Source organism: Polyergus mexicanus, unplaced genomic scaffold, assembly GCF_030449975.1.
Source record: "Polyergus mexicanus isolate NDT 795.1 unplaced genomic scaffold, iyPolMexi1.0 SCAF_21, whole genome shotgun sequence".
Classification (NCBI taxonomy): domain Eukaryota; kingdom Metazoa; phylum Arthropoda; class Insecta; order Hymenoptera; family Formicidae; genus Polyergus; species Polyergus mexicanus.
The window spans coordinates 1,036,735-1,046,830 of NW_027223341.1; positions in this window are offsets into that span (position 1 = coordinate 1,036,735).

A 10,096-nucleotide genomic window follows, 5' to 3' on the forward strand; every position below is an offset into this window, starting at 1 on the left:
TAAAATATTAGAGGAGTGATTCGATCAATTGTTGCTGTCTGGGTGCGGACACCGCGACGTCGATGAGGAGGGTATCGAGTATAACGTGTATTATCGGCTATAGGAGCGGTAAAGCACAAAGGCGTGCAATAGAGTATCATCTGACAGAGAAGGGCAAACATTGCGTACCGACGTGTGTACGTGCGTGCGTATGCGCGCGTCATAAGTGTGGCTGGCGCGCGCAACACGATCCGATGTACGGGTGCGTATGAGAGCGCGGGGTCCTTCACGTGGGGAGTGTTTTATATAAAAAATACGCTGTTATTTACCTATACAAAGTTACTACTGTTAGCGCAGCGATATTTCGACTGTTGACACTAGCGTGTTGCTATTTGTAAAATGTAAAAGCATGAAATGAAAGAGACAATGCAATATGTACGTATATGCTTATATATGTTTTGCATATTTTTTATGGGGGGGGAAAAAAAAAAGTTTTAATTTATATCTTTATAAAATTAAAAATCATAAACAATTATTTTTCAATTATAATAATTTACTGATTAATGCGTGCCACCCTTATCGGATAATTGAGATAGATACTATAGAGATACAGAAAATATAGAAAGCAATATATTTTTTGTAAAAACAATATTTTTTTAAGTCGATCCATAGATATATGTATGTACGCGTTAAAAGATCTGCAAACAGCGAGTTCCTTCCTGTTGACAATATCCATTAGTTACAGCTCATTTAAGGAAGTAATGACCACCGTAATAAACTTTTATGGCTCACAATTATTGCATTGTTAAATTTTTGTTCGCGTCTCACAGGTCATTCCAAGTTTTCAGCATTTAAAATATGAAGGTCCTTCGAAGTGATTTATTACACCTCATGTCTCTCTATTTATATATTGCTATCTTTCAAAATATACTACTTCAAAGTGATGCATTTTACTATATGACATGGAAATAAAATTAACTATTTTGTTAATAAATTATGAACGGTTGCATCGTATTGAAAAATTCATTTGTCATCCATTTGTATCCCAGAGAAATCTATACAATTATCATTGAAATTATATACGAATTAATTTCAAATGTGCTATCTTTTGCGATAGAGAAAATTTTCGTCGCAAAGGATAGCATACATTTATGAAAAAAAAAAAAAAAATTCACAAATTAGTAAGATAATCATATGCATAAGTATCACAAATGAAAGAATCATTTCAATGATTCGTGATATAATCGCAAAGATGCAATCAAGCTACGATGTGAATTATTCGTTTATACGACCAGGTGCGTTTGGCAGATGCAAGAGCTCTTTAATGAAGTTGAACTATTAGACGTTTTAAAATTAGATCTTTACGAAATGTAACGAGATAATTCGATGAACATGAACAGTCTATAGGCGAGACATTTTTCATGGTTATTTCTGCTTTAAGTGGTCTTTTTTTCTGCGTATCGCTGGCTAGATGTTCGATTCAACAATTCAATTCATACGACAAATGAAAACCCTTCGTATTTGATTCAACAATAAAAGTTTGTATTAATTCGATAACGATCAATTACCAAGCAGCTGCCATTCGAAAGTCTGCGCAAGCAATATCAAAATAATATTTTGCTTATCGCAATTTATGATCAGTGTTTCAATGATCGTTTTTATATTTTATTTCATGTGAAAATAATATTAATTTTATATATTAAGTATTATTAATTTATACATGTATATTTTAAGAAATTAAAAAGTAATAATAATAATTACATATATATATATATAATATTATTATCATGTTGTAGCAACAAAATATTAGTTAATTTCATTTGATTCGAGGTCAAATTCCCATCATATACCAAAGAAAAGAATAAGCCCTTTGCAATTATGGATTTTATGGCTTTGTTTGTAGTATACCGTCAGCATGACGTGTATTGAGCTAAACGGCAACTTTGTCCCTGAGTCTGGTAGCAATAAAAGATGCGTCAAGCCAAATTATGAGGGAAACGAAAATCGAATGCGCGAAGAGTTTTGAAACGTTTTTATTTTCAAATTTGCATCTACAACCTTTTCGTCCATATTGGGCTTTTGAAAGTATAACACCAATTTAACAAAAAGGATCACCGATCTTAAATCCTTCAACTCTGATTTTCTATTCTATTACAATATATAGTCACTTGTATTATTTTATTGCAGCACAACGGTTGCATGTCTTTACAGCGTAATTATAAAATGGTCAGTTCTCATAAAAATTTATTATTTATGTATTTTCACTTATATATTTTATTTATATTTTTTTTTAGCATTTTATATTAAATATTATCGAAGATTAATCGACAGACAGAAGATATGCCAAGAAGATAATTAGAAAAGATATGAAAATATAATTTATGTCCGCTAGAAAACAATTATAGTCAGAATTAATGCAAACAAAATACAATTAATACAAACAATATGTAAATTCATGTAAGCGTGTAAACAGAAATTTTGCGTAAATGCCTTGCTATATTTATTCGCAAGAAGGAATATAGCACCTTTGTCTTTTTCCCATGATCCATAATTTCCCATAAATATTCCAGCCTAGCTGTCATAACGGAAGGCGTTCGGTCAGATGTCGCGACCTTCTCATTAACCCCGAGAGGCTGTGAGCTCGGGGTACTTGGCTTGACCACAAACTTTTCGAGGAGGATCAAGAAGGCGCGCTATGGTTTAAATTTGGAACGCCCATCCTCCGGTCCTGCTGCTTTCGAGGTTCGATCTTGGGATGCACCTGCAGTTTGCACCCACGCAGCCGTAAGATCTCACAGGAAGAGGAAACGCTATTCTTAAATCCCGAATCTTCATTTCCGCTGGTAATGAATCTGTCGAATCTGATATTTTCATAGTTTAGAAATAATTTTCCTCTTGGCTTGAAAATTCGTGTTTAATTTTTGCATTAATTATATATTTAATACAAAATTTATTTATCGAAAAAATATCTAATAGCAAAAAAAAAAAATATTATAGACCCTCTCAAAGCGTACTGGAAAACTAAAATACGTGAGCATTAATATAATACGTATATATATATAACCAACCCCCTATTATTGGCGTCGAAGCATGCAAACCAGCTCAAAAAATGCATACGTGGGGTTGATGGGACGACATCTGGATTGTCGTTCTCGGGAAACACGCAGTTGTAAATGGAGGAAAATATAACTCGTTTCCGTGGGATTTCGATGAAAAAAACGCATCGTGTCGCGTAGGCGGGCATTATTTATAGCATTCTGCCATTTGTTTCTTCAGAAAAAAAAAAATGACATTTGGACAAAATACTTCCGCGGTAAATTTTTACCTTATTAAAACTTTGGTGTTGTTCAAACACGACAGTCTCAAGGTAGTATAAATGGAAGTAATTGTAAATAAAACGTCAGTTCTCTTAAAAATTTAATTTTTTTTTCTATTTACCATTAGTTTTTTAGATATTATTTTAATATAAAATGAATGACTTTATTATGAGTAACTACAAATTGATTTCGGGAATTAAAGTGGAAAGCTGAAATATGATTGAAACTTTAAACGGGGCAACCACATCGTGGAAGGTAACACGAACATCTTTGGCACAATAGTTCTCTAAAAAAATCCTGATCGTGAAACGAAAGTATCCTATTGAGATGAATTGGGTCAGTGGGTTCCATCGCTGGGAATCAGGTCGTGTGCTGAACACACGTAAAGAAAAATATTTTATAATAGAAGAACTCGTTCAGGTAAAGTTTCGAATCAATTTATTTTAAATAACATCTTCGCGAGGATTATTTTTCAAGGTACTTGAATAAAATATTTGTATATGATTAATTTCTAAGATTATCAAAAAAACTAATGAAAACAATTTTAATATTTCATTTTCTTTTTAATCTTAATTTTCGACGAAAAATATGTAACCAATCCGCGATTTACATTAATAATTTATATATTTTTTTATCCTTTATAAATTAACAATTTCTTACTTTATTATAATAGCTTGAATAATCATAGAGTTTTTTTTTTTTTTTTTTTTTTTTTATATATATTAACACAGCCTCTCGCGTCTCTATGCTCATACTCGTGCATTCGATGCTGGTTGTATCCCCCATCTTACCCTCTTGCGTAAGCATCGAGGACTCGAAGAGAGGGCCGTTCCATTCTACGGCGTACCCCTTTTCGGAATGGCCGTCTTTCGCCTTGGCTCGCAAAAGTTTGTGCCCGCACGACGCTTACGAGCTTACGGCTGAGGGATCACCTGGCGACGGTTCCCACGTTTCTGCGATTCGCGTTCGGCATCACCCTTTTGCCTTATATTCCATCGTGTCGGTGGATTCCGGGTGCCCATAATGGCGAGCGCGCAAAGGGCACGGGAGAGAGGGGCCTCGTGGAAGGAGCGAAAAAAGAAATATGCGAAAAGAAAAGGAAACGAGCCGTGCCTCGTGCATCCATTATGGGGGTCTGACCGCTATAGCGGTGCGCGTGGCTGACACACGAGGAACCCGCGCGGGATTTTATTAAGAAGGGAGGAAGGAGAAAACGGTGTTAAAATCGGACTGTGCGATGATGAATATGTATTTGCATAGAAAGGTTGAAATTTTGTGTCCTTGCTGCGCCGCAGTAACTGTTTTCCTTTGAGTAATCGTGGGAGGTTTCGGATCCGCGGGCTCCTGTGGGAATATTCTATGCTGTCCTGTTTAGAGAACGCTCTCCCTCACCCCCCTCTCCTCTCTCTCTCTCTCTCCCTTGGATTGCATCTTCTGCGAGATCGTACGCTTTTTCTAATAATATCAAATTACTTTAAATTATATATGAATCATACAGAATATTATGTTATTATGAGAGCAGACAATTTTGAAACAATAAAGCACATCGAAACATAATGATTTAATTTTTTTTTTTTTTTTTTGACACACAATTATCGCAGCGCACCTAGATAATTTATATGTATGAGTCAATATTAAAAGAGGATATAATTTAATATACTAACCACTATATATATTAAAGCTAATGTGTCACGATCTCGTTAAAATCATTCAGCGGTCAATCTGTTTAGTCTTCTACCGAAAAAGGACTTTTCGTTACACATTGATAGGATTATAAGATTTCTACTGGCTGTTTTAGTCAAAAGCACACAATAATCCCTGCAACGACACAAGATCGTTTTCCTACTGTTCCCATTACTGTCTTTATACGTACGATAATTATGCAAGAGGCAAGAGTAAGCTGCGCGTTTATAAATTACGCATCCGTGTCGTTGTCCTTTAACTGGTATTCTTGAGAATCTGAATGATTCAACGATAGTTATTTCAATGAGATGACAAAAAGCAGATTGATTCCTTTACTATTCTGCTGCTCAATTATCACAACAACATAATTGCTCCTTTCCCAAGTATGAATTGAACTATATATAACATGTTATCGTCTTGTAAACATATCATTGACGGAAGAATCAATATTATCAAGTCCCAGCATCTTTGCAAAAAAAAAAAAAAAAAAAATTCAAGCACATATGAAAGAACTGCCCCGCGATTTACATTGCGTGCGTCACGTCGCGCGATCTCGAGAGAGAGAGAGAGAGAGAGAGAGTTCCGGATGCGCTATTACGCCAGCGAAACAATGGAGGAGGAGGGTCGATAGGCTGGCTGGGTCATGTGGGGTCCAGTTTCGGTCGCGGAACCCAGTTGTCGTCGCCTGTGATTCCGGCGATGGTTGGCGGTGCGGCGGCAGGTTGCTGTTGCAAGCGGCTACGAGCCTCAACATCGTAGCGGTAACAAGGCAGCAACCTTGCGACAGCGCGCAGCTCGCAGCTCGCAGCTAGGCGCCCAGAGAGAGGAGCTGGTGAGAACACACCATGCCATACGTTCCCACCATCGTCCTCGGCCTTCTTCGGCAAACTCTTCGGCAATACTCGGGTTCTGTGTGCGCGCCGCGTTCTCGATATCGGCTACCGTCAAGGGCCCTTTCCGCCGCGATAGGTCCCTCCCCCCCCCCCTCTCCCCACCATCCCATCCCTTCGCAGTCCCGGCTCTGAGACGCCGGAACAGGTCCAAATGGTGTTAGTTGATCCTTCGCTCATTTTTTTCAGCATATCGATTTTCCCGCAGAAACTTTGATGATTGAAATCCAAATGAAAATTGTTCACGTATACTCATTATTTTTTGCAAATAATGTATGTATACATATAATAATTTAATAATATGTATGAAAACATTATAATATTTTTTTACGTGAAGTATAAAAGAGAATTTATTTTGACATAAACAAGTTTTTATCGTATTAATCTTATTGTTAGCTTTAGAAATATAAATGGTAATAATAACTTTAAGGAAAGATCATCATAAATAATTCAAAGATCTTGCAGCTTAAGCACATTCTAAATATAAAAGGCAATAAAAAGTAATTGTGAGAGTATCAATTAATATAAATAATATTTGTAATTGAGAGCTTATCCTTTTCAAGCGACGGTAAGTTAATAGACAATAATAATAATTTTTATCAACAATAATAATTAATTTTTTTTAAAGCATGAATTGATTTAATTATGATCTTCCGAATGTAGCTTTATATGCAAATTTTTCGCATAAAGTTATCGAATGCTGTCGATCTTCAGTAAAATTTGTCGCATCGAACGAGTTAGTTTGTATACCTAAATCGGCTCGTCGAAATTTTATAGATAAAAAAATGCAGATGGTTGCATAAGAGAAAAGTTTTCTGACCATCAAACTTTGGCATTTTCACACTAATATATATATCTTATTCGTCGCGAGAATTCAATTAAATTAGAAAGTCGGAACAGAAAATATATTATACAATAATAGTCGATGTTCTAATGCAATAATTATGATTTATCTTGAAATTATGGGATTGATTGGGGTCTCGATATTTCTTTTGCGATTTATCTTATAAACCCTCGCAGCGAAAGAAATGTATCTAGGAAGTAATCATCTACTAGAATTACTCAGAGAGAGAGAGAGAGAGAGAACGGAGCTATGTTTTCTACATTTAAGTTTTCTTTTGCCTGAGAATTTTTATTTCTCTGAAATCTTCTATTTGTATTACGTACGATATATAAAAATAAGTTAATTCGAAAATACATATATGCTCCAATTATTCAATTTCCTTATAAAAAAATTAATCTGCTCAAAAATTATTTTTATATAAAAACTTTTCATTTTTATGCCCTAATTTGGTTTTGCATATTAAACGACGCGAGATGACGCGGTGCTCCTTTATTGGGAGGCATAGAAATAAAGAGTACAAACACATCGATAGTCAGTTTGCCGCATCTGCTGTCTGACAAACTCGTGCTGTTTCGAAAGCTGGGGTGCAAACAATGCATCGGTCTTGCACGGATTGCAAGAGAACCCCTCCTTATAAGATTTTTCGATTCTTTTATTGCCAGAGACGCTGGCACGCGCCGAGATATCTCACCTGCCACTTGGATTATTGATTTTAAAACTGCAGCTGATGCAAAGATATATCTCTACGTTAACATACTATCGTAATATCTGGACAATGATTTCAGGAATAATCCGATATTGTATTTTTTCCAATATTATTTTAAATAATTATAAATATTTTTACAAGTATCTTGGTAATTACAACGTAAAAGAACAATGTTTTATGTGTTGTATAGATATTGGCGGTCAATATATAAATCGAACTGGATAGTAACATCCAGTATAACACATCGTCAGATTTTTGAATCATCCTGGAATTTAATGCCTATTCTTGTTTATTTTTTATAATTATAGTAAACATATATAGAAAATCGAAATATCTCATCGTGTCAATTCATTCGTCAGAACTTTCGAGCTTTAGAATTTTTCATCGACTAAAGCGTATCACTTTCCCGCGTATGCAGGACGATGAAGAATATATTCTCCGCACAATTTTGTAGAAGCCCGCCCTTCTTGGATTCCCCGTTAAAGGGACCGCGAGCCTGCGAGCAAAGAGGGAGCAAGGACAATACGTTGCCGCGCAAAATGCTTTTCTTGCTCGGCTGCAGAAGGGGAAGCCTGGCACGCGACCAACGTCACCTGCCCGTTACGCGACCTACTGAAGTTCTTATATCGATTTTCTCGAGTGCAGCTGCGACGTCGTGCTTCTTAACGTCGGTCATCAGACCGAGACACGTATGGGAGTCATTATCTATGCGCGTCATGTGGCGCAAACGTTGAGATTCGTCGTTTCACGCGGGATTCAAGGGAAACTCTATCTGATATTTCTCGTTACGATATTATACACATGATGCAGTCTTTCAAAACTGAGCAAAATTCAATCGAGGCGTGTTATTTATTTATCATTATTTAATAATTTTAAAAAATGATGATTTTTTTATTAAGAAGCAAATTACGAAATTTGAGTATTTAAAGAGACAAAAAAATATTTATACAGCGGTATAAAAAATATACGTCACTTGAAAATAATCGAGCAACATATTTATAATCTCTGCCCATGCGTAATAATAAGCAGAACGTTTTTGCGGTAGATGAAATCAAGTACAATCGATCGTTTTTACGCTCGCGCTCGTGTGCGATCGAGGGGTTCGCGTTCGTAGACACGCGAAGTCACACGATGAAATTTCACCTTAAAAATCGTGGGCTTCTTGATAGATGACCGAAAAATTCCAGGTGTAAAAAGACACCGGGCCGAAAAAGGGACGCGTGCCGTATTCCCATCGTGTCTACATCCTCCCCTTCAATCCTTGTTATGCGCCGCGTGCAATTCCATCTCATTCTTCTTGCACGATTTCTCCCTCCTTTCATTTCTCCTCCCTATGATCTGGAGTCGTCGGACTCCACATTTCCTCCCCTTAATCTCGGCACCCCACAGATGTCCCGTTTAAGATTTCGGACCCCCTTCGTCGCACGACGTCATGCCAGATGACGTGTGCCTGCCGTGACGTCACCGACATGTGCCGGGCTCCGGTGACGTAAGGAACCGGCAAAGTACAATGATCCTTTTTTTCGAGTACGTCGTTCTAGGTGAGACATTTGTACCTTGGGTCGTGGGACCTTCTCGAATTTACGCAGGGAATTACGAGCAGATGCGTTGTGTGACGATATGCTATAATTGCACACGTCGCATTTTATCAAACATTCGCTTTAATATAGACATTTGATATACATGCTCTGGCTTCATTTTTTTTTTCTTAGATAAATAAACAATAGTTTAAATGTAATATTTATTATAATCGATAAAGCATTGAGCTAGTTTCTTTTTTACAGCAACTGCCTCGACGCCTCGACCCTTTGCCCTCGGAGTCTTTCAAGACTAGGTCAATGTTCTGAAAAGTGAAAGATGTCGGACACAGCAGCTGTGAAAGTTGTCGTGTTATTGTTAAATTTCGGATTATGCAAAATATTCCGTGACGTTCCGTCAACGTAGCTTAAGTGGGACACGTATTTGCATCTGAAGACGAGATCTTGTCCTGCGTGAGATAATTAGAAATTTCTTTCTACGCATCGATGTTCCCGCTACAGAAGAACGAACAATTTCTTTTGCGAGTTATTGGCGCGCGAACTCTTCGCACGCCAAAGTATCGTCCCACTTCGATTACACTTGCGAATTTTATTTTATGTCGCTCTCGCACGATTACTAACGGCTAATAAAAATCTTATATTACACTCAAAAACTATTTAAAATAATATAACGCACTTGTTCATCGTGTCATCGCGTTGGGGTTCGCTTACCATGAGAAATGCAGTTAACCCGTCCAGGTGGTTTCGTGACGCTCACGGCATATGTCTGATTATTGTATTATCGTTATGGGAACGCTTTCATTTCGATACACTGGCAAAATGTTCCAATTATTTTCCAAATTTTTATGCGTCGTGCAATGTGATATTCGGAATAAAAATTTTACCCATTTACATTTTATTCCTACATTATTTTTAGCTTATTAAACAATTTTAAAAAACTATCAACAAGCAACGCTGGGATATGCGTGCAGTTATTTGCAGTTACAATCATAACATACGATAGAAAAATTTCAACATTTATTTATTAATATTAAAGTACATGTTAAAATTATCAATCAACTTTATTCTTTATTGATAATGTTATAAGCAATTTTTAAATATTACGTGCCTTCTCCCTTTAAGCATTATAATTATTATTC